Genomic DNA, 26,045 nt, shown 5'->3' with positions numbered 1-26,045 from the left:
AAACTCAACATGTAAGGAGATCTTGGCAATTCATACTGCTGCAACCTGAATGAAAGCAAATGAAATTTATAATCGAGGCTAAATATAGCCTGCATTGGACTAAACCTCAGCACCTCCAAGCACCCAGCTTGGCACACAACGGCAGCAGCATCGATCCGCCCAGCTCTCAGGCCAGCTGTGCACCCCGACCTGTGCACCCGTCCACAAACACTTTTGCATTAGGAATTAAAAACAATCATGCTAATTCAAAACAAACAGACATATCCTCCCTCTCTCCTCACTTCTTTCCTTGTGGTGGATGTATAAATGCATACTGATGGCTACTGGGATTATAGCCTAACCGATTTTGACATTTTTAACTTCAGAATTTGAAACAGTGACATTCTAGCCCTGGGGCAAGAGTGCTAAATGCTAAAAACTTTGGGACTAGGGAGTATTAATTTAGTCCTTCTGAGCAGCTTGGCTTCAACAACATTCTAACAAGGGCTCAACGCTCTCCAAAACTCAGCAGTGGATGCCCAAAAACTGCAAGGAATTTTGGATCCAAACCGGAGTTTCATGGCTTTCGTTCTTGTTTGTCACAGGTCAAATTAAGCTCCAAACCTGAACTTGAGGGGAGTGGGGAGGATTCAGGTCTGGGTCTGAATTTACGGCAGGATTAAATCATATTTCATTTCTAGCTTGCACTGGATCTTTTTTTTTTTTTTTTTTGCGGTTCATGACGTATTTGTATTTTAAGAAAAAAAAATTATGCACAGAGCAAGCATCCTGGCATCACAAGTCATCAATAAATCTCTTTCCCATAGCAACCCACAAGAATTCACTGCAGGACCCAATTGTTAAAACACAAAGCAATGACATTCTATAAGCTTTCAGAAGTATCATTCTAGCCCTTGTGGACTCGCTGAATTCTCTAAATGACTCACTGGCCTCTCAACGGAATTGTCAAAACTTAGGTTAAGCCAGGTTAATTCCCTCCCCCTTTAATTTAGAAGTCCAGCTGCAGCGCGTGGCTTTCCAGTGAAAAGATCTAAATGCAAAGCCCGTTCACCCCGAACAGGAAATCTCACGGGGCCCAAAGCTCACCTTTTCCTAAAAGCTAGCTATAAGCCACACTAACGGGAAAAAATGTGATTTCCAAAGCCTCATGGGCCACGTGATGTAAAAATCAATATTCCTCTTACACGGCACAAATAATTTTCTGCTGAAGGCCAAAGGACCATAGTTGAAGCTACTATGGTTGGGGAGGGGGAAGGGGCAGCTGTAAGAAATGGGGGATGAGGAGAGCAGACACTTTAACCAGAGCAGGGACAGAGAGACACCAAAACCAGCCCTTCTAACCAAAGCAAGCGAGCAGACATGGCATTTCGGGTTAGGCTCAGGGCTTCAGCTAGGTGGGACATGGAGAGGACATCCCCTCTGCCCTGCACGCTCTCCTTGGTGGGAGGTGAGATGATGGGTACTCATTCTCTCTGTCCAAGGCTACTTGTGACAACTACAGCTTGCAGCACAGCATCCTGCTTTAGCTACCTTGCCTCTAACTAACCACACGCTATCAGCTACAATGGAACTCCAAAAAGAAAGGTTTTTTGGGCAGACACAGCATACTGTACTCTTCATAAAGGGATAAACTATGCTGAAAGTAGCTCAAGTTTTTGTACCCCCACCCCGACTCTACCAGAAGATCATTTGAAAGCATCACTGCCTAGTTTGTTAGAAAAAACCCTAAATTTCCAGGCTAAATATTTCATGTCCAGTTTGTCCTTAGGAACGGGTACAACAAACAAAAATCACAGCAGATCATGCCGTTGATTTTGACAGCCTTTACAAATTTGATTGAAACTGGTAAGCTCTCTTTAACTTCCCAACAGCACTACAGTTTTCACCGCTGAGAATATATCCTAAGGAGGAAAGGTTTTGCCTCAGCTGTAATTAATTCTTTTTTTGATAATAAAAGAAAAACCTACCAGCAATTTTTTTTAAAAGGAAAAGATGGAAAAGGGAAAAAGGAAAAAAAAATGAACAAAGGAAAAAAGGAAGAAGGAAAAGAAAAGAAATACTTTATTCTACTACTACTGCAGAGAAATATTTAACTGAGGATTTTGGACTTTGTTAAAAAAAAGTAGTTTTCAAGATTGCAGAAAAAGCTTAAAACATGATAAAAGCTAAACAGCCTGATGGAGAATTAAGAAGAAACCAAAATAAGTTTTTTTTTTAAAGAGAAAATACACATTATTTTAAACTGATCCCATGATACTCTTAACAGCTGGAATTGATAATGCTGAACTCAGCCATAATTCTACTATATTTAGTTTTGTATCTATCAAAGTCCACACGACTTTTTCATGAGACAGACACATAGATATATAGGCTGATAGACAGATGGATAGATACATAAGAAGAAAAAGGAAAAATATCATTAGGAAAGGGAACATTTTCTTGTCTGTTCTTTCAGTATGATTTTTTTTTTCATTTCAATTTCTACCTTATTATTTCCTATAAGTAGAAACAGATTTTTCTCTCTTTCAAAAATTCTTAAACAGAAAACCTCCTTTGACAGTTTCAGCAGCAGATTAATCACTTTTGCAACCCACAAAAAAAAGTTTTCTGGAAAGCATAACTGTCTGTAAATGTAAATGACAGAATTACTCTCTCTTATGCTAAGACGCCTACACATTCTCTCACTTCCATGACTCAGCACCAGATAAAAGCATGCGAGATAATAAGCAGCAAGCTTTCCTTTAGAACAATAAAAATGGTTAAAAAAACCAACTCTTGCCCCCCTCCCCTCCCCAAAGAAAAAGAAATCCCCATGGTGTTAAATCAAAGTCTGCCAACGGATTCCCCTCCCACTGGAATAAAATACAAATATCCCAAGGACTTCAGAGAAGAGAGGGACCAGGCTTGAGCAGCATCAAAATCAAAACACATGCAAACATGAGAGGCTTTTCTTTTTCTCCAAATGAGCAAGAATGTGTCTGTTTCAACAAAGAGGAATTTTATTACTGTTCATCCCCTGCCTTGCTCTAATTTGGTAGACAAATGAGTTGAAATTTTGCTCAACTATAATGAAAATTTCCAGGCACTCTAAGGCAACGCACTCATGCCAAAAATCACAGAAACCTGTGGGGAAGGGAGGGGAATTTCAGTGGGACTTTCCCTCCTGCACTGTGGTCGTTGTCTGACTTGAGCTCGTTAGAGCCAGAGTAACTTCTCCTTCAGCAAACCAAGTCAGTGGCAGACCCTTCAGACCAAAATATGACTCCTACTTTGGACAAATCTTCGAAAAGAAAGCTGAAAAGGAGGGGCTCAGACCTCAGCTAGACCTCTTGCGATGCCCCTGAAATGAACAGGCATGGTCTTGATGCCGAAATATTGCCAGTCAGCTTGCGACTGGCAATGCTGGAACATTGCGACTACGCTGCTGGAACAGAGACAGCCGCCTCCTCTCCATACATTCTTGTCAGCCCCAGCACCCAGGTTAAGTAAACAAAGGGTGGTAATTAAGAGAGGGCTGATTATTTACTTATTAAGCTGAGATGCCGTGGACCTGAGGAGGAAAGGGGTGACTTCCCAAGCCCCGGTACAGTCTGGAGTCCCCCTTGCTGAGTGATGGACATTTCTGCTAAGAGCTTCCATCACCTCATGTGCTGAGTGGGTCACCATGAGTCCATGTCCCTCAGAGGCAGCTCGCTCTACCAGGAGCTGAAAATTATCTAGTAAATAAAGCAGCAACATGCTGCTTGTGCCCATCACCTCTGGAGGAAGCAGAGTCCAGGCAGGGAGTACCGCAGCCCCTCCTGAACGCGCTGCTCCTGGTGGCTTTTGCATTTTTTACGCTAGAAATTGTAAATTAATGGTATTAGCCATTAAAGTTTAAATTTAAAGGAAAGTCCCACGGTAAGGCATCCTGGGCCATGGGTACGAGACTTCTCGACGGAGGGATGCATTGAGCTGAACCAGAGGTAGAATCAAATCCTTCAAAATACCTTCATTAATAAAGTTAGGCAGGAGGCTGGTGAGCAGAGCCGACGTCTCAGCGTGGTGCTGGTGGGGCTGCGGCTGGAGGACGCGTGCATCCCACACAGACAAGGAGCGGGCAGGAGCATCCCCATCCCGGCCGCTCCCCATCGCTGCGTAGGGAGCACTGAGCAAATGGAGCAGCGTCCGGATGCTCCGGCTCAGCTAGCTGCCAGGTGGGTGCAGCATTGCCGCTCACAAATTCAGTGCCCCTCATCTTTATAGAGCAATGTCTTGAAATTTTGGGCAGGGTTCCCCGAGCGCTGGATAATTCCCAAAGAGAGCGACCAGGGCTGGGAGAGGCATGGGGAGAGGGCTCCCGTGCACCCAAAGACCATCCCTTTTCCCCAGCATTCCCAAGGAAAAGCCCTGTAAGCTCTAGATGAGAATTTGCAGGCCCAGAAAAAGACGGCACTGGCCCGTTCGCATTCATGTCTCAAAACCATGCTCTTTATTTCACAAATAACAGATTTCCACGTCCAAATCCGACTCAAAGCAGGTGTAGCTCCAGTGGTTTCTGTGCAGCCACATCTGCTCACACTCCAGGGCAAACGCCAAACTATTTATTGCTGCTTAAAATTTATTGCATTTTTAGCCCTCCATCCCAAAACTGCTTTTGTTCAAAAATTCCTTTTAAATCCTTCTATGCTGACTGGATAAATCAAATCTGACAATTAAAATGGTAAATTGTTCAGAACCTCAGAGTTTCCACCTGAGGATCTCCAAATACTTTTGGAACTTAAACGCACTTAATCACTCCCATGCCTCTTGCAAAAAGGAAAAAAAAATAAAGCATCCTTTTAAATTCTCTTTTCACAGATGAAAAACTGAAGTCCCGGGAGCCCACAACAGCCCACTAGGAAGCTGCTTGCCCCAAAGACTGGTTATCCAGTAAATCAGAGGCAGGGCTGGGAAGGGAAGCCAGGAGTTTCAGCAACTCTCAGTCCTCTTGTTCTCACCACTTCATCAAACAACAGGCACAGCTATGTGATCATGCAGTTGTCAGTGTTTTCCCTCAAGGGGGCTGGACAGAAGATGCTGAAAGCATTTGATCCACATGGTATTAAAGGCTAGCACTGAATGTTATTGTTCAATGATGAAAATTCAGACATAAATAACTGGCTTGTTTCGAATGAGTAAAAGGATGTCTGTGTTTGCAGGAAACTCACAAGAGGGAGTAAAGAACCAGGGTGTTCCTTTTCTTTTATTATTACCCTTTTTATTTCTTTTGTAGCGGTGTCTGGAAATAAACCATCAGACAGAGGAGTTGCTCCCGCTGCTGCTGTGGCAGATGGCAAGCAGGGCTCGAGACCGGGGCTCTGCTTCGGCAGGGCTGCGTGGGGAATTCTGCAGCGGGAGGAAACAAGGCGAAATGTGCAGGCTGCCGTCTGCATTCAGATAAAGCGCTGTCTGTTGCTAGCAGCACAAGTTGTTCTGAAAACAAGAGTCAATCATCTGTAGCCTTATTTCTGTACATTTCCTGCAGGGGTCTCATGAAATAAATGAGAATAAATGTAAGGGCGAGAGTTCCTATTAGGAGCAGCCTCGTCAGCATCACCCAGCCAAGCATTTACGTCATCAGCATGCTAATTTAATCAGACCTGAGCAGTGATGCTATAAATGGATTACCATCCCAGCTAGTGTGGTTACCGAGGTAACTCAGCCCTTTGTGCCACAGATACAATCGGCTTAATGATAATAAAAACCTCAGCACAAATGAAACAGAAGGAAAAGCCTGACAGGGCTGACGCATACACGACCCTTTCTCTCCTCTTCCCCCTCCCCTTCCCCAACCTCAGCCGCTTACTGCAATAAAATTAAGTGCTGCTGTGATCTGTATGCACAGCATTCCCATAGGGAACACGCAAGTAAATAGAACCCGCGGAAATAATTAATACAGGCCAACAACTAATGCCGTCAGCGCTACTTAGTCATTCCACCAGCCCTGAATGGGAGAGGGGACACACAGACAGAAACGCCACATGGGCAGACTCCAAAGAGCCTGCAAAGGGCTTCAGAGAAGTAATTGCTCACCCCCATGCAGCATTAATTACACCAATGGAGCGTTTGGGCCAAGAGCTGACTGCAACAGAGAGTTTAGTTACTGCCCACCCCTGCGAGGAGGGGGGCATTTCAACATCATCTCCTGCTCATCCGAAACTGGAGGTGACCCGAGAGTGGGCAGCCCAGAGGCCAGGGAGAAACTCAACTGCAACGTCACCAACCCAGAAGCAGAGGTGACTTGGTCCTTTGTGGGGAGGGCTGAAATGGGGCTCTGGGCTTTCCTGTGTTCAGACAGCTCCACCAGCCAGCAGCCTACTCACCTCCCAGCTGAGCCTGGCAAAGGACATCCCTTGCAAAGCACTAGCCTCCATGGGCTAAAAGGCAGTGATATCCCTGCCTTAAAATGGACAGAAGATCATACTCTTCAGCTGCTCTAGCTCTTTGACGGATGGAGTACAAAGCTCCCTGTGGATGCTGAATGCCACACATTTTCCTACTCGGATGCCAAAGACCAAATTTCGCATAGCTTTCAGGATTCGATTTTCTTTTCCTCCTATCCGAAATCTCAGCAACTATGAGTAACTATCCCTAACCACAAGTCATCACCTCCTCACCTACCAATGCTTCATCTGAAAACACCAAACACTACAACCGGATCCGGAGCAGGAGTGTGTACCATAACCTCAGGCTCATCAAGCTCCTGGCGGGTATTGCTCCAGTACAGGCAGGATCTTAAGGGATTAGCATGAGACCAATAAATTTTCATGGATTCACCAGGAGTGCAAAGAATTCTCCATTGCCTGTCACATAAACACATGCACCAGTCTTGTTGCTTTGTAAATGCCAAAACCCAGCCCACGCAGCCTTTGGGAAAAATCCACAGAGACTTCCCAACATTTACAACTGGGCATGTATAGAAATGGCTGTGCCCTTGCCTTCGTTTCACAGATCAAAGCTCTGTGTGTGCTGGTGGTGGGATTGCGTGAGGGCAGCTCATTCCAACTATGGGAGACCACCTCAGCAAGCCAACCCAGACCTTTTTCACTGAGCAGAGGTACCCGAGTGTTTGGACCCAAAACAAGCATTAGTGAGATCAGCTCTTCCAGAAGAGAAAGCCCTTTCTGAAGTGGCAAAACACCAGCAAAGCCAAAGCTGCTTCTGTGCTCTGTTGCATGTCCCTGCAACGAGCCATAACAGCAGATTTGTCTATAGAATAGACGCATTCAGGCTCATCTCTTGGGAAATCTCACTAAATACTTTCTCACTCCTCCACCAAGCAGAAGAGCACCAGTCCTCCCGGGAAATTTATTACATACTTCTAGAGAAATAGCTAAATAGTTCCTTTAGGAGCCCTTTTAGATCAGATTACAGGAGTACGCTTTTCCCTGGAAGGGAGAGAATCCTATGCAAATGACACCAAATTACTACGAAAAGTTACGCTCTTGGCTGGAAACACCTGACTGGCTGAAAGCGCGGAGCTGTGTCCCCTGATCTAACCATGCCCTCACGGCAGCCAGGCAGGTGAGCCGCGAATAACCTAGGAAAGGAGGTCGGGGGGATAAAAATCCTCAAAGTGAAGGCAGACAGCAGAGTGCCAGAACACACGGCTCTGGAAATGGCGCGACTGTTGACGTGAAAAGGAAGCCATCACCTTTGCTTCAATTTAAAAGTCATCGTGACAGCTTGAAAGATTGTAACATTTAAGTGACACAGCGACAGCTTGATCCAGTCCAACAATCGCAATTCACAGACGTACTCTAAACACAAACCCTGCTTCCCTGGGTGCAAAGCAGCTGCTCGCTTGGGAAAGGCACATATCAAAGGGGGGGATGTCACATCAGAAATGCTCCTCCAGGATGGTCACTCGGCCCGTTATTCTGCGTATACCGCGCTTGTGAGACTGGACTGGGGCTCTCTCCATCCTTGCGGCACAGAAAGGATCTGAGCAAAGACTGATGGATGGAAAGAAAAGCCAAAGAACTGGCATCGATGTCAAGTGTTCCATTAATTTCAATGGGAACTACAGGTGTGCAGCGCTTCAGAGAAAGCCCTTAAATATCTTCGCTGCCACAATCAAGCCAAAACTGAACCATGCAGCCTCCCTTTTTCCACTTAGACTGTGCTCCTCCTGCCAGCCAGGTGGGCCCTGAGGTGGTTACAGCGATGCAGGGCAATGCAGAACAGCCCCATCCAGCTGCAGGTGTCCCAGCCACATTAAAAAGAGAATTAGGTGTTCATTAAAATTTACAGTATACTTCTAACCTCTTTATAGTTAGGTGCTTGTTCTCTTGGCCATGAAGATATATTAGGTATGGGCCTATGGCCATATATATATGCTGGGCCTAATAATGGCTTTTGGGGTTTTTTTTGCCTGCCCAATGTCCTGCTTATTCCATTTAGTGCTGTGGAGTGATGCCAGAGCAACAACTCCAGGTACCAATGCCTTCCTTGGCAGATGCAGAACAGCCAGTGCTGACCTTCCTTGCCCTGAGGTGGCTTCTTCTAGGTCCCCACAGCACATCTGGGAGGGATTGCTCTAAGCCTCTCTGGAGATGACTTCTCAACACAGTAGGAGTTCAGCCATTTGCAAGGGGATCCTAACCTTGGGCACCAGTTAAATCAATGACCAAAAAGGAAATACTGGAGAATTTATCCATGAAAAACGAGTCACTAGGCCAAATACTTATTTCACCCCTTACAACTGTAATGCTGAAGTGCTACTGTGCCCCTTCCTGCTGCCAAAGGCCTTGCTATCCACAGGCAACATCACAAGAATGATTTTGTTATTTTCATTATTAACATGACTTTTTCAGTGACCCACAAAGGTAGAGCAGCACAACACACACTTGCCAACTGTCACCACTCCACATATAGTCTAATGCCTTTAAAAAACAAGTCTGCTCTCTGTAACCAAGCTTATTTCACTGTTTCAGGTTGTCTCAAAACCAAATAAATAAATAAAAAGCTGAAATATTTTTGCAGGTGTTTAGCTTCCTAAAGGCATATTATATACTTAAGAAACATTAAGGCAGTGACCATCTTGAACAGAGAAACCAGTGGCTACAGAGCTCGCCGTCTTTGGAACATCTGCTCTGCTTTGCAAGTCCCTCGGACTGCAACGGAAGCCAGAATATGAAACCTTCGGTAATGGCTCATTTCCAAGCCTTTACGGACAGATCAGTGGCAGGGCAGTGAATTATTCTTAGAGAGAAAGCAGGGCATCCTCAGCTGTTTTGCTGCGCACAAAGGCGGTCAATGAGCTGGGGTCTTGCAGGTCTCGGGCGTGCCGGGGGAGGCCACGCGCTGCCCCTGGCTGAGCGCACCCGAGACTTCAGCTCCCTCCGGGAATGGGAACTGGTCAAAGGCAACCCCCTGATGATGTAGTATGGCCTCACTTTCCTTAAGCAAATGTTACAGGTTGAAAGGGACCTCAGGAGGCTGATCAGCCCAGTCCTCTCCCTTAAGGTAGGACTGACCCTGCCTAAACTGCTCCTGACAGATGTTTGCACAACCTGACCTAAAGCCCCTCCAGTAATCGAGGACCTACCGTTTCTCCATGCCATCTTTTTCTGGGGCTACCTATCCCTCCTATAACAGTTTTACCCTAATGGCTAATCTAAACCTCTTCGACTGGATTTTAAGTCCCAGACATTGTGCTTTCCAAAGTAGATGTGCAGAACCTTTGATTCCCCTTTTCTTTGCAGCTGGAAGCAGACAGACCCTGAATGATTAGAAGGCAAGAACACCCACAGGGAAGAGGTTATTTACATAAACAGGATCACAATGTGTGTGTGTTTATATATTTATTACTCATAAAAAAAATACCGCAATCTCTTTTCTTGCCTAATTAAAACACCCAGTTTGCCCTGCTGCACAATTGCTAAGCAGATTTAAAATGGGGACTTCAGTAGCTATTTTACGGCTAATCAAATGAGTAAATATAATGATCTGCTCCAATTCCCATTCTGATTACATAGTGTAGCTATTTCATTCCCTCAATAAGATCCTTGCACCCAAAAAGAATAGCTTAACGAGCTTAAGAGCAGAATGTTAGGCTCAATTTCTCTAAAGGGTAATAGAGTGGGAGTGTCTGTATAATTAGCTTTGTTGGGCTCCCTCCCTCACTTTACAATACTTTCTATACAGAGCTTTCACTGTCTCTACAGGTCCCCCTGTTAAAGCAGCAAAATAATGCAGAGCACATTACATTCATACTGGTTGCGCAGAGGAGTTTTGGAAGACAGAAAAAGAGCTGGAGAAGTGCTAGTTATTTCAGCCCAAAAGGGCTGAAGTTTTAATTTAGCTTTCGCAATAAAAGCGCACATGTTTGTGTACATATCTTATTCATCTCTAATGTACTGAACTATTAGATGTTTCTGAAAGTTAAGATCCGCCAGACTACTAACACACTGATCAAATCATAGTATAAATCACTAAAGTACACTCAACATTTTCTTCTCTGCATAGAACTTGAAATTAAATTAACAGCACACAATCCATAATGCGAAACATTAGCTAACACATTTGGAAGAGTGTGATGCTGAATTCCCTTAGAGAAAATAAAAGTATTTGATAGACTGATTTTTCACTGTAAGAGACAATTTTTTACATAAGCTGGCAAAAGCATAATATTTTGTGCTTGCAGAAGAATTTTCAGCTGAAGATCTGAAAATCCTTTCTGAAGTCAGACAGCCAGGTGGGATATGTGATTATTACCATCTCTGTTTTACAGATGGCAAACTTAATGCTAGAACAGTTCAAAATCTTACTGAAAATACAGGGGACATGTCAGAGATCTGGGAGGAAAGGGAAAACAGCAGATCCTATTTGGTTCCAAAGTACCGTGGCTGCATCAGACCTCTCCCAAATCAGTCATCTTGTATCTCTCCTATCGCTGTGTATTTACGAGCATCAAAGTGCCCATGGATACTGTCTTCAGAAACTACCATGCAAAAACCTTGGCAAAGAGGTCAAAATCTAGTCAAATTGTTTAATCCTGCAATGACGGGAAAAAAAAATGAAAAAACAGGGCACTAGGGAAGGTACTCTGAAAAGAAAGTCCCACAGCTGAATCACAGGCTTGACCTCTAACAAACAAAATCCACAGTTAATCCATTGCTTCAGAGTAAGTCAATAGCAAATAACAAAGGGAATAACACAGGTCCAGGAGCCACTTCCATTTTTTTGGCATTCAAAATCACCACTTTGCAATTATACAGCAATACCTGATAAGAAACAAATGGATAGTGCACTTAAATTTTTCAAATTCCTCTGAAACAACTAAGTATACCAGGAACCTTCAGCCTTGAAAAGAGACAGCCAAAACTCTAAGTGGTACAACCAGGAGGAATGATTGTTCTGTCTCTTCCAGTGCTAAAAGAAGCAACATGAAGCCACCCTAGTGTGAGGCAAATGGAGAACATAAAGAAGAAGGTGGGTCTGCCCCACCTCCATGGGACTCCTTTGCCATGGGATGCTTTAAATTCCAGAGATTTACATGAGTTCATAAAGCAACTGGATGATCTGATGGAGGAAAAATCCCTGACTATTATGGAAGACATCATTTTTATCAAGTCAAACTCTGTGAACAGCAAATTATTAGATAAAGGGAAATATTCAAGGGCAATATTGCTACGAATTTGCACTACTCTTGTCTTCTTCCTTTGCTATTTACTGGGAAGGACACTGAGCTGGAGTGACCATTCATCTGATGCAGGACAGGCAATCTCAGGTTCTTAATTTTGGGCCTATATACACTGACACTTGACAGAAAGATACTGAAAAGCCAAGGCTTAAATTCCAGTTTCTGATCCAGGCAGGTTCTTTTTCTAGAAACCAGACTTGTGCTACTTCTGTCTTTAAAAAAAACAAACAGCAGTAGGCCAACACTATAATGATAGGAGTTGGGACAAAATGTACTTAATTGAGTGCACTCAAGATGTGACTTCCCTCCAAGCTCAGTTGCCGACTACAAGGTCCTACAACGTTACAAAAAGCATTTATCTGAGTCCAGGAAGCAGGATACCAATACTTTCATCAAATGAGCCAAGCTAGAGCTGAAGGCCGGTCTTCACAACAGCCAGCACTTAAGATGCTCAAGAAAACTTGGCAGGTAAATAAGATATTAAAAATTTCCCAGGGGATAGTCTCCAACAGAGTGAAACTGCAGTCTCTTCTGCACATGAGAAGTCCAATTAATGGAGGGCCAGTCAATAGCATGAGCTAGAGCTAGTGCTGGATGCACTGGTACGTCCACACACAATGCATCTCCAAGGGAGATGGCAGTCCTGAGCACAAAGCTTTACTGCCTCCTTTATACCGTACTGCACTTGTCTGCAGGAAAAATTCCCAGCTGGTGGGCACAACATCCCACTTGGGAAGCCAGTTCAAGCATCTCTGCAGAACAAGAGGATCTCCTTCGCGTTTCCTTGAGTTGCAAGCTTACAGCTCCTCAGAGGTGCATTAGCAGATTGAGGGATCTGGTTTGGATGTATAGGGAGTTCTTAAGCTGTTCAAGCAGAGAACAGCTTGAAAATGGAGAACAGCACCTTGGTAAGTATCTCAAAGACAAACAGACACCTGCTTTGGTGTTGGCTGTGCCAGCTTAGCCACACAGAAAACAGAAGAGTGAAACAGCTGCACAAATGTGCAAGGTTGTGCTCAACATAAGCCTTGAGAGACAAGGAGAGACAACATAAGCCTGGAGAGAGACAATTTATCCCAATCCACCCATGCTGCAGTCACAGAAAAGTGGAGAGAAGAAAGCCCTAGAGGTTCAGATGCAAATACTGCAGATCACAAATAGCACAACATTACCTACACATCCTCACCTCACCACGTACTGAACACTCACCCAAACGCCTTACACTGAGCAGGTGGGCAAAGAAATGGGTTTATCCCTATTTAACAGAAGAAGTGCAGCCCAGAGACACAAGATGGTTCAGCCAAGGTTACACAACAGCAGGTGAGAGGTCTGAGAGTCTCAGGGACACATCTACAACACAGGTCTGAGAACAACTCACCTCCTTCTCAGGTTCAGGGTGGGACTACATTCAGAGAAAGTCCATGTCAGTGACAGATGCTTCAGACTGAGTATTTCTTTCCTCCCCCCTCTTTCAGTATAGCCTTACTATCTTTAGTAAGCTTAGAGGAAACAATTAGAAAAGCTGATGCCAAACAGTCCAACCTGACCTTTCTCAGGGCCAAAGCCCAAACTCCTACCCGGCAAAGCTCTGACAGACGTATCTGAGAGTCCTGCAGAGTGCAGCAAGGAAAGCCCCTTCAGGGCTCAAGCTGCTGTTTTACAACAAGAGACATTTTTAGCCTATGATTTTATCTCTTCCATCTTTCCCCATTGCTTGAAATTAAAATAAACATGGACCAGGGCCTAGGATTTTATTTTATCTGTCACATATTGCTATCATTAAACACACTTGAAACGAGTGGGTTTAGTTCAAATAAAACTGTCTCTTCCCTCTCCCTTTCTCAGCTCAACAAACATAAAATAGGAAACTACACTCCAATACATTCGGAAGCAATACACGTTACATCATGAGTAGATGATCCATCTGGCAGGCTGACACAGTAATAAGTTTGCTTAATTGTCAGGTAAGGCATATTACAGACCCAGTCCTGTCAGTCCTTTTATTACGGATTTGTACTGGGGAATTTCAACCTCCTTGTACTCTGTATGTATAGACATGGTATGGGAAGTGAATGCATCCGCACGGCAGAAGCGCACATGCATGGACACATATATGAAGTGTCATTCAGAACAAGGAGATTAAATTAAGCAAGGAAGTGCTGAAGTCAAATAGCTCTTAGCAGCTGTATACATTTCAGTCTGGAATAACCAACCAAAGAAAGCAATGAGATATTTACATTTAATTTATTTTAAACTGGGCTGGGGAAAGCACTGATTATAGGGGATAATCCAGAACTGGCTCATAAGCAAAAGAGCCAGAGATCCTCAGACGTTCCTTCCATTTATACTTTCTAAGCAATCAGCCCATCATTTTGGTTTTGGCTCCATGCAGTTCCTATCGTGCAGACAGCCTCCTGAGATGGACTACATGTCCTCCTGAGAAATCACTGAGTACACTCAGCAAATGATCGAATTCATCAAATGGTTGTTTTGCCTTTAAAAAGCCAACAAACAAAACAAAAAAACCCTTTCTCCCCCTTCACCTTTGTACCTTACCTCATCTCCTTCTCTTCATTAATGAGCTCAATTCTGAAATGATTTTATTTACAGGGAGACTTGAAGGTGTTTTAAAATACAATTTGTAGGAAAGATGCCAAATATAAATTGCATTCTCTAGACCTGCATGCATTTGTGATTTTACATGAGCACGCACACATATGTTCAATATAGAAACAGCAGGTGTTCTCTAAAGTTTTATTGCCATTAGTTAGAAATGACCACATTACTCAACAGTGTGAAAGCCGAGTCTTGTCAAAGGCAAATCTTGCCAAAAAGCTAAAAAGCCTGATGATTTCCAGTGTTATACAGCCCTGCTTTGGGGTGCTGGCTCTTCCAGATACCTCCAAAACCTAAGTGATCTACATTTACCCTAAAGAAGCACTTAATGATTGCATCCTCTGCGTGGTATCTCCGTGGCTTTTTGTGCAAAGTGAGAGTGCTGTCTTAAGCACAGTAGCAGCTCTCTGTCACTGGGGCCTCATAAAACACCGTGACCTTTGCGGCCACCCTGTTCCACAGCCAGATCCCCTGTCTTGCACTTTGGACATTAGCCGCTGATGCAGACTCCAGTCAAAATGTTTCCAGAAAAAGATTAAATAGACTTCAGTACAATATTTGCATTATCTCCCTGCTGAACTATACAGTGCTCAAAAAATCCCAGCTGAGCAACAGTGTCTTATCCATCACTTTTTAAGACTGCAAAATGGTCGTAGCTGCACAGGTATCTCATGTAATGCACAGCTGGTCTTTCTGCAAACCAGCACAGTAATCAACCCCGACACCTTCTCTTCCCCTCTTGATAATCACAGCTTGAAACTGCATGTGCATCCCAGCTTTCTGCTGGATAGAAACAGAACTGTGCCTCCCATCTTTCTTGAATTCTCCTTGCATCACGAGTTAATGGTTTTGGAAGAGGGAATCAAAATTACCTAAGCCCCCAGGATGACTGGAGTGATTGCTGGTGTGCAAGATGGCAATTCTTCATGGCTCTGAGCTGCTTGGGACAGCAACAGGCTCTCCTCGACTTCTTTCAAATCACTCCAGAGGGGGTAACATACCCAGTCTCTCATCAACCCAAAGACAAACAACAGTGCTACTTCTGACAAGACAGCAAGGTCTCCGACCTGGGTTATGCTAACAACCAGATGAGATGATCACAACGATCCTATCTGTCTTTACCTGTATAATGCCATAAAACCGTGCAGCCTGTCCTTGCTCTCGCTGTACTTACACACATGAAACTACCTCTTTCTGAGCGAAGAATTCATTCTAAGACTTCGAATATTTTGCTTGGGAAGGGAGGAATCAGTCTCAGACTGCAAACATTGGCAGAAATATTTATAACAACTGTATCAAAATCTCATTTTTCTGGCTAGGTCCATTTTTTGTTTGGTTTTTTTTGTTGTTGTTTTTAAATCGGTGGGAGAAGACAGTGATACTCATTGGACCAAGGCATTATTGATTTCCCATAGAAACAGCAATTAGTTCGAGCGCTCACTTTCAGCTGTGAAGCAGCATGTTAGGTTTATCTTGCTGTAATATTTTCTTTCCATTTCATCCTCTTTTACATACTCATAGAAGTTTCCTATTCACTATTGAAACACCATATGGTGATAATATATGCTAACACAGGCACAGTGACACAGTCCACAAGCCTGCTATTGAGCAAAAGTTGACAACATAAGGCTGAGAAAATTGTAAGTGCTTCCAAGCCACAATATGTACGTCACCTAATTGCATTTTACTGTGATGCAAAGAAGTCTGAGTCAAGGAAGGAACTTTCTTACAATGAAACTGTAACAGCCTGGAGTAATTTACAGTTATTTGAAGAGCTATAGCAAGGATCTATCAATTCATAGCTTTCAGATACGGGCTGGGTGTGGGTTGGGTTTTTTTTAGCCTAGGCAGCTTTAATATACAGAAAGAGACAATGCATCTCAGCACCGCAGTCATCTCTCAAAAGGTTCCAGACAGGAAGGCAAAAGGCAATCAATAAGAGAAAATATAGACACAGCCCCTTAAACCATCCACAGATGCATCTGCCTCTTACTTTAATGGTTAACGGTTTTGAACTAGGAACATCTTGCAACAATCCTGAGATATGTTCAGGCTATAAATGTATCATGTTTATTTATGCACTGGTAGCAGGGTCTAATGTAGAAACTGCATGGCCAGCTCTCACTTTTCTGTAGGGCTCTAGATTCTTCCAGGCAGACGTACATGAGATGAGGCTGGGAACAGATCTGCTGTGCCTTCGGACTGTCCAGCAAGGGCTCCAGGGAGGGGTCCTCTCTCCCCAGTAGGACAGACCCTTGTAAAAACAGACCATGAAAGACAGGACAGACCAACAAATGACTATACTATCCCACCGATGTGTGTCCAAAGCCCCGTTTTACAGTGAGCTGCATGGTTTCTCTGTGCCTCATCTCTCCATTTGCACAAGAGAGAAGAATCAAACTTCTCCTTCCTCAGGGCATTACAAGGATAAATGCATGAAAAGCTGCAAGCGCTCGCGCAAACAGGCACCAGTAAGTAACCAAGACAAACTTGTGAAGGCCATACTTTAAATGCTAGGGCTCCCTAGCGTGTTTTAGCCTTCACTTTTCAAATGTATTTAGAAACTGCAACCTCAGAAGTTAGTTGCCCTCCTCTTAAAGAGCGCAACTCAACAGTAAGTCACGTCAGCAGGATCTACAACTGCCCTTCAATGGTCTCTGGATAGATTCGAGGCAATTCAAAGGCATATCAAGGCAATGCTCTCCTTGCTGTGAGTGTAATGCACAAATCACAGTCATTGTTCCCACTTTGGTGGAAATGGCCTGGGGAAGACATCCAGCGCAGGCCACAGTGGGAGCAAAGTCCCAAGTGATGCATTGCCATGCAGGTGTCTCTCTGAGTTGCTGTGCTGTTCCCTTGGCTCTGAACTATTTCATTTCCCTAACAGGGAGGGAAACGCAGCTGGTTCCCAGTGTGTGCAGAAGAGAAATAGTCAACACAAAAGGAACAGAAACCATAAAGAGCAGAGCAAAGGAAGCCTGATTTCCTATGGACTTGTGTCTTGCATCTTGAGCAGACCCTGACCCTTCCTGTTCTCCTCTGTTACCTCTCCTGACTGCCCCTTCTGCTTCCCTTCTCCCCTTAGTATTAGCCTTGGCATTTATCTGTGTATGTCAGCCAAACAATCCGTGTTTCAGGTCAGAGATCCTGGATAAAGCGCAGTCTGGAAGAGCAAAAGTTCAGGTTGCCTGCAAGACACGCAGTGGGCTCGGAGCTCGCTGCGCACGTGTGCGGATGGGCCAGCCCACCGGCCACAGAGAGGACAAGCCAGCACCACGCTGCAGCTCCTCGAGAGACACGGGTCTGCCTCCCTCCTCCCCAGCCACTGACTTTTACATACATATACTCCTCTCTTAGACCCACTTAAAAGCTGGATTCAAATGGTACGTGGGGAGGAGCCAACTGCTGGACACCGATGGGTGCTGGGTGGGAAGAATTAATCAACTACGCTTTCATTTCAAAATATGCCAGCTATTCCCTTGGTGAGCAGCGTGCAGAAGAGTGGCTGCCACATGCACGGGGACATCACCAACTTGTGCCATAGGACTAAGTTCAACTTCATACGCTTCATTCCAGTCATACGCAGGTAGGGAGAACAACTTCCCACTTCTAAAGTGCTGGTGAGATCAGAGAGTGATGATACAGGTCCAGGACATCGCAACTTTATAGACCTGGGGGTTTGAATCTTTCAGGGCTTGCTTGCAAGACAGTGCATCAAGAAGTCTACTGCCTGTAGATCACAAAACTGCAGCTGAGTATCAAGCAGCACTCTCCTATAGAAGAAATGTAAGGTTTTTTATTGCCCCTGCCTGGTTCACACACTCCAGGACAGAGGCAGATGCATTTCCCCACACCTCAGATCCCTCCAAAGCCTCTTGACAGGGAACGTTCCCACGTACTCTCTGCCCATCCACTCGCACGTGCTGCAAGAAGAGGATAAATTCACGATGGGGTGGTGGGGTGCCCATGGTCTGGCTTCAGCTCCTCTGGTGAGCCATGCACAAACCAAGTCATCTAATCTCCCAGTGCCTCGGTTCCTCCCTCACCCGTGAAATAGCAAGCATACTTCCGTATTTCACAGGGCTGCTGTCGTGGTGGTAAATCTAATGCCGCTGAAGCACTCAGATGCATCCACCCGTGCAAGGATGCAAGAAGAGACTGCGTCCCAACGAAACGCAGGTCTCTGCCCCAGAGGCGGCTGCTCTTTGCTGGCTGGACACACGGACAGCTTGTGAAGTGTGCCGGGTCCCTTTGAGGTGACTGCCAAACCACTGTGAGTGCCAAAAACCACGGATGGGGAAATGATGAAAGGCTTCCTGAGGTGATGGTATACAGAAGCTTGGACCCATTGCGGGGAAAAAGACAGAAAACAAAATATAACAATAGGTAGAAGGCCTTGAACAACTTTAGAGAGTAAGAGCCCAGCTTTCAACCACTCACAACAAAATAATCACAAATGCAGAAGGAAAAAAAGACCAAATTATGAGGTACTATTTGCTTTTTATCACTGTTCCCAAAGTAAATGTTTATCTTTATCCATACAAAAATTTGAGATGCCTGCATAGATTTTAAAGTCCAGTATATCCAACGCTAGTCATCTTCTAAAGCTGTAGCCAAGCACGTAGGCAGAAAGCCCAAATGGATGCAAAAAAGAGAAAGGGGAAAGGGGAAAAGTAAACCTTACTGAGATTTCTGTGAACTTGATTATATATCAGAAAAAAGAAACAGCAGGAGTAGTGCTGCTTTATTTTCACTCTGATGATAGTACAAGACGAAGAAATAATACCCTGCAAAGGTCACTCTTATCCCGTTCATCTGTGATGAGCTGATAATCTGGGATCTCAGAAAACTTTCTTTAAAAATCTTCACGGACGTGTGCTTATCAAAAGGATTAAGGTTTAATACATACCAGCAGATGCAACCGATTCGAGCATCTGCTAATCAGAGCAGCGTCAGTTTGCTGCACGCGCCGGCTGGAGCTGATGAGCGCAGGAAGGTTTCCCCTTCTTGTAGAGAGAGGCCAAATCCAAACATACATGAAATCATCCGTTGGCTGCGCTTCTCAACTCACACGTACACGGCTGAACATCCCTGCCCTGTGCATGCTCCTCTGCCTGCAGGCATGTCAGGGACAGCGTGACAGACGTGCCCTGCTTGAAGCCAGCACGCCTGCAGCGGTGCTCCTAGAAAGCTTCAACCTTGGGACCATCTCAAACACCACCCACGCGGGGTGGGAATGTCATTCTGCCTTTGGAGGGGAACCGCAGGAGGAGAGTTTCCTGGACGTAAAGGCTTTGCTTCTCGAGTGCTGGGAGGAACCCACTGAAATTGCTCCAGATGGGACACTTCCTTTTCTACTTTAAGTAATCCACCCGGATTTTCCAAACAGCACAAAGCCAGCGCGCTGCAGCCAGAAGCAGGAGCGCAGCTCTCAGAGGTGACCCCATCTTTAAAACAGTCCGTGCAATTCCTGATGTCCATGACTATGGCAAAAGTGTCACAGCCCACTGAGACCAGCCCTCATCAGCAGCCTTGCGGTGAGCCTGCACGAGCCCTCCGGTGCTGCTACAAGCGTCGGAGCTCACCAGCTCAATGCCAGCTTGGGCACACCTCTATGAGACACTGTCGTCCCTCTGTGTCCACGCGAGCCATCCAAGTCAGTGGGGAAATGGCGGCAACTCACAGCCTTCATGAAATGTGTTGTGTAGCGCATGCAGCTCTGGAGTGGCTGGACGGTCCTACTAAAAGGTCACACCACCACTTTAGGATGGATGGGGGATGCTTCTCCGTTTCAGCAGACGGGCTTATTCCCAACGAGCCTTTCTGCCCCACAACCAAAGACATTAAAAAGCTGACAAAATCCAAAATGCACAGACCTCAAGTGAACAAATACAGAGAGCCCCTTGCTACTGGGAAAGCACTCCCCTGGTACCACACCATGCTGCTGGACTCAGAAGCCTTTTTGGCACAGCTATGCAGATGCCCACAGATTAGATGTGCTCAGACCAGCAGAAGGAGGCCTGGTCATTTTTATTTACTCCAAACAGCTGAATCCCACTGAGCCCCATAATTCAGGAACCACAAACTCTCTGTGTCATATAAATGCTACAGGCGGGGGGAATTAATTCTGAACCCACCAAATTAATCTTAATGTGCTTGTACCCCTAAATTTTCATTCTTAAAAGAAAGAAACACATTCCTGACAACAACTGGGATGCTAGCAAATACTCCACGGACTGCGCTTGCAAAATCCTTTTGGTGCATATCAACCTAACAAGCCAGGCTCGGGCAAATAACAGGAACCAAGAAATCAGACTCTCAGCCTGGACTAGCAAATTTGCACGGACTGTTTTGAATACAGATTCAGCGATCTGTTTTTCACAGAGCCCATATGTCAATCCCACAGCCCAAACCAAGAGCAATCATAGGGCTTTTTTTGGACGCTGCGGGAATGTGTTGCTCTTTGCTGAGCAGGAGAGGCTTTGTTCATGGTTGGAGATACAGCTCCACGTAAACAAAGATAACACACCTGAACTCTTAGCCCTGCATTCCTGGTACAGCTATAAGTGGGGCACTAAAATTAGAAATGCACATGGAAGAGTGCTCCTAGGAGTCTTCAGCACTCGACATTTTGCCTTGTTTCGTGGTTTGCCATCCTACAGCTGAAACTGTTCAAACCTGTCCCATCACTCTGCAAGAAAATATGTCCATTGCCTTTCACTGCTTTTGTTATCCCCAACTGATTGTCAAAAGCAGTGATGCAGTAACAAGCAATGCTGTCAAACATTTAAATCCCTTTTAAATTCCAGTCATTAGAAGACATTATTTCCCAGTATGTTTGGAACTTAATGAAAATGTATCACTGATTTTTTAATTTAATTTCTTTACTTTTTTATTGTTCCACAGCTCACATTGAGAATTAGCTTCTTTTCCTTCAAAATATTACTCACTTAGGCTGACAGTGTTGGATAGTGGCAGATGTCTAGTACTGGCGGCAATGATACAGAGGCAGGGACATAGGCATGAATCCTTAGACACCTCGCCTAACTCTGCCTTCATCTTCCCCATCTGTTAGATGAAAAAAAATAATTTCTTTCTCTTTTTCGTTATTTGTACAACCACATCACCTAAAGGCCTTCAACCCAGACCAAGCTTTCATTTTGCTAGATGCCATGCACACGGGTAGTAAGAGGCAAATCACTTTGAAGAGGTTGCCAAGCTACAAGGACAGAAAAGATTTTGAGAGGAAGCAGAGTAGAAATGCTACGTTCAAGGTCATTTAGCACAGTGGTGGTAGCTGGGAATGAAACAGGTCTCCAGAGTGCCAGCCCAGTTGCCTCTGGATCAAGCTGCCTCTGAGAGCTGTACATAAGTAGATTTGATCTTGACCATTCAAAGCATGGGGGTTTTGCTATTTAAATACTCCATAAATTTTGGCCACTCAGTATTTGCTTTTAAAAAAAAGGCTAATTACCTTTGGACCAGGTACATCTTACTACCTGGTACACCTCCCACAAACTCCTATTTTGCCAAACAGACAGTCTGTTGGAAATTTGGGATAAAACTCAAGAGTTTGAGAAGGTAGGTGTCCAATTCCGGACAAAGCAATCAGCATTCAATACATAATTCACAGCAGGGACAAAAAATCCTGAGCTTTCGTATGCTGCTATTTTCAGTATTTCATTTTCACAGCCTCTGCTGGAAGCCCTCTCTCCAGAGCCATAAAGTTTTCTTGTTTTTAAAAAAATGCAAACATTTATTTTATGGGCTGAAATTTGGCATGTTTTTTTGCTTAAGGCCTTGCTGCACTCATCTCTTAAGCAAGGATTTAAGCAGAACAGGTAAAAATTGGGGAAAATACCCTTTAATAGAGGAGCCAGATGACCATAGCATTTACCAGGCCCCCTAGCTGGGGTTCACCCAATTTAGGAATAGCCCCTGCTCCCATCCATGGAAGTTATGCACCTAAATGCCATGTCTGTATGACCTCCTTTTACTAATGAAAGGCATAGTGGGTTCTCTGCCTCTGAACTTTCCAGTGGGTTACTGCAATTGAGAAGGTGTGACACGTAAACAGAAAACACACTGCAGCTACACAAGAGGAGCTCTGTACTTTACTCATCACACTAGCATTTCTAAACTTTACCAAACAGGAGGAAAATATTAATTAGATTTTTTTCATAATGCTTCTGCAGTTCTTCAAACAATATCTAAGGCAAGCTCATCTATTAACATGCCATTGCAGTCATGGTAATTTTGAGATCATGTTGGTCGTCTCCTCCATTTCAATTCACTGCACCAGAAGGCTGGAACTGGCCATGTTGGTGAAGGTCACGCAGAAACCTCTCAAGCTCAGGTGATGTTTGGTCCTTTCTAAAACTCCAGTTCCAGCTGAATTCTTGAAATATGGTCTCTCCTACACCACCTCACATGACAGAAAGCGTCCTTAGACACTGTTATGTTGCAGCTAAAGATGATGATTTAGTCTCATAATTTTCTACTCTTTTTGATATGTGCAATTTTGAAAGAAAAAAACCTAGCATTTTAATCACTTTTGACTGCTTCTGTGACTCAGTCAGAGAGACTTTCACTTGCAAGTCATGGGCTCGGCCCGGGGCTGAGGTGATGGTGATCTAAAGCTGCTTCTCACCCACATGTTGCTGATGGCCAATATGAAGTAAACTATCATTGCCTAGAAAACCTCTGCTGTAGGGGACTCTCTCAACAACTGCCTCAAGACAGAGACAAGAACTAACCAGAAACGAAGCCTGAGAGAATCTTTCATTTTGAGGTTCGGCAACATCGGGGTTGACTCACACTGGGGTACCAGTCTCACAGAAGGACCTCCTCCCACCGAACCTGCTGCTATGGGAAGGAAAGATCTTTTCTGCTCCGTAAAGGATCTATGTTGAGAAAATGCTTTCCAAACTCATGACTTCAGAGGAGAGGGCAACACAACTCTGCAGGACGAGAGCATCCTACCAACTCTGCCTGAGGCATGGGAAGCAGCCAGCAGGACCTGGGTGACTCCTCTACCCCCCCTTTCCAGCTCAGCTGCCTTGAATTAGGCAGGACCACTGGGTACAAGGAGGGTGCTGCTGACCGCAGGTGTCAAAACTCTCTCCCTGCCCTCTATTAATGGTGGTCATTTTTAGCTCATGGCCACCTGCCTGGCACACAAAAAATGTTACCAGAGTGATACCCAGGTAAGCAATGCAGGGATGGTGCAGAGACTCATACTCATCCACATCCTCAACAGCAGGTCTGCTGGCCAAGGGGAATTGTCTGGGGCTGACATTGGCCCACCCATTCTGACAAGTATCACGGGCTTTCCAAACCCACTGCGGAGGTACAAATCGCTCTGCTTCAGAGGCACCTCCCTGGGCAGTGTGTCTCACTGCAATCCTGAACTCCTACCACGGATCAAAAGAGCTTCCCTCTGTTTGAATTTATGCCAAGGGGTAGGGTATGTTAAATAAACTTGTCATTATCCCGCTTATCACTCCTACTCTAGTGAGAGAAGACTATTGTACAGTTTAGTTTATGTTGCTTTAAAACTATTTTGAAGATAAAATAAAAAAGAAACCTAACAACAAAATTTCTCTTATTTCAGAATAGGAGTATCCCAAGGGCAAGGTATACCTGTAAATTTATTATAATGCTTTAACCGCACAAGCACAACTGGAAACGTCTTCTCTAAAAACAAGTCGTAACTCTATTTTCCTATCTGCAGCCATTATCCTGACGAATTTGGGAAGGTCAGCTAAGGTGTAATCCAATAAATGTGCTGATGTTCTGAGCAAGTACCTCACAATTTGCAGCCTAATCTATTATCCTGCTATAAGACCATCAAATGACTCACCAGTTTTAATACTCAGTACAGATCAAAGGAAAATATCAAAGCTTTACATTCTAGTTCCACCTTTCAAGGACTTGTTTGAGTACTCTTTAATTACAGCAGATGATACATTCAACTCTGGCATTTTCTTTTTCTAACAGCTATAGTTAGAAGTTGCTGTAGCTGTACTTTTCACGGGACATCATTATGTTAACCAATAAATCCTGAAAAGTCTGATACACTGAACAAAGAAAGTTGGGATTTGGTCCCAGAGATGAAATTCAGCTGCTTCTGCCCACTGAATCACACACAGTTATTGTAATGCACCAGGGAGCAGCAGCATCCCATCGCTCCTGGGTACAGGGGACAAGTCTTCAGAGCCCCCACCTGAACCGTGGGCAAAAAGCCACAGGAACAAGCATGCGCACTGAGCAGCACACGTTGTTTTGGAGGCTGACGAACTTAAAAAGTCGGATCAAGTCTAGAACTTGGGCTATGCCTTCCGATCCTCCAGAAACTCAAATACGCCTGCAGAACTTTGCATTTGACTGCCGTGATTTTTTTTAATTTATTCTTTAACACTATATGTAGAAAATAAAAGTGAAAAACCAATCTATTCAGAGAACGCCAGATCCCAAAGGAAGAAGTATAAGGAGACAGTCAGCAGTACTGTCACCGAACTGCAAATGCTCAGTGAAGTAGTTACAGAAGTTACATGTCTCTACAAAGATGCTGGAGCTGACTGCAGGCATTGCCAAGGAAAATGGTGAGTACAAATCTCTTCCAGTTAACTGTCGCAGTGTTTTGACACTATAAAGCATTTCCCAGTAACAGTGTGCATTCATATGTGTTTGGCCCACGCAAACAAAATGAACATGGGTTATTCGACACAGTGCCTGAGCACTATCACCGTTAAAACTTGTTTCTTATAGCAACAACAAAAACCCAGTGGGAAAAGGTCTGAATTGTATCTGGTTTACGTTGTTACTCTTTTTGACTGACTGACCCAAATCAGACTGTTTTTCAAGGCCAAGTCTTGTAAGTTTATGCAATAACTGTGTACATGCTGCTAGAATAAAAGAAGAGTTTATTGGGAGGTCCCTGCGGAAGGGACAGAAACCACGCAGGCCACCACGCCAGAGCCTCTGCGTGCAGATGGACTTTTTCAAAAGTGCATAAATCTGATTTAACTCTGCTTTTGCTAAGTTCACATACTTAAAGAAGAGCAAATCTAAACGAACTCTCATCACTACTTTAGTTCTGCTCCAAAGGTATCGGTTCTCAATTACTGAAAACAAATGCAACAATGAAAAGAACCAAAAAAGCCACAAGCTAAAGAGATGGCCTATATGGATAATCGGTGTGCACTGCATCAGTCAACTTTCCCTTTGATTCTTTTGACTTTTGGGGTTTTATTTAGGGCTGACATTGGCAAGACAAACACAACATATACATACAGCTGCATACATGCCTACAGACCTATATGTATAAGAAATGAGACCAGTCATGACATTAGGAAGTGAAGGCACTGCACGACCGGGCACAAACACATCTGGGATGATTTTAGAGATCTCAAGAATTGCCCTTTTTAAAGTGCCACTGGGGTGTCACCACTTCCTCTGATAAATAGATGACATCTTACCAGAACTTAAATAGCTCTACTCAAGCACCACCTAGATGAGTGACAAAAATTAGCTGAGCTGCTGTCACCCCTGCAGTCCTCGTCTAGACACAGCAGAGTAAGTGCAAATTCCAGTCTGCCTTGCTGGGCTACAGCCACCCTGACAGCTGAGCTATGATCCAAGCCACTTTGTCGCCACTGATTAGACGACAAAAACAAAAGAAAACAACTTGAGACATGGATATTTGGATCCTTCTGGCAGCATGACAGATAAAAGTTAACAAAACAGAAAAACAACCAAA

General features: G+C 44.4%; 1 protein-coding gene across 10 annotated transcripts in view; it reads right to left on the bottom strand.

Annotated features, from left to right (window-relative positions):
* The window catches only part of LPP (LIM domain containing preferred translocation partner in lipoma), an 826,113-nt gene that overhangs the window by 613,375 nt on the left and 186,693 nt on the right, over positions 1–26,045 (bottom strand). The window lies entirely within an intron of this gene.

Source organism: Mycteria americana, chromosome 7 (genome assembly GCF_035582795.1).
Source record: "Mycteria americana isolate JAX WOST 10 ecotype Jacksonville Zoo and Gardens chromosome 7, USCA_MyAme_1.0, whole genome shotgun sequence".
In the NCBI taxonomy this organism is placed as follows: Eukaryota; Metazoa; Chordata; class Aves; order Ciconiiformes; family Ciconiidae; genus Mycteria; species Mycteria americana.
Note: the sequence above shows the minus strand (reverse complement) of the source record. Positions and strands in the feature narration are given on the sequence as shown.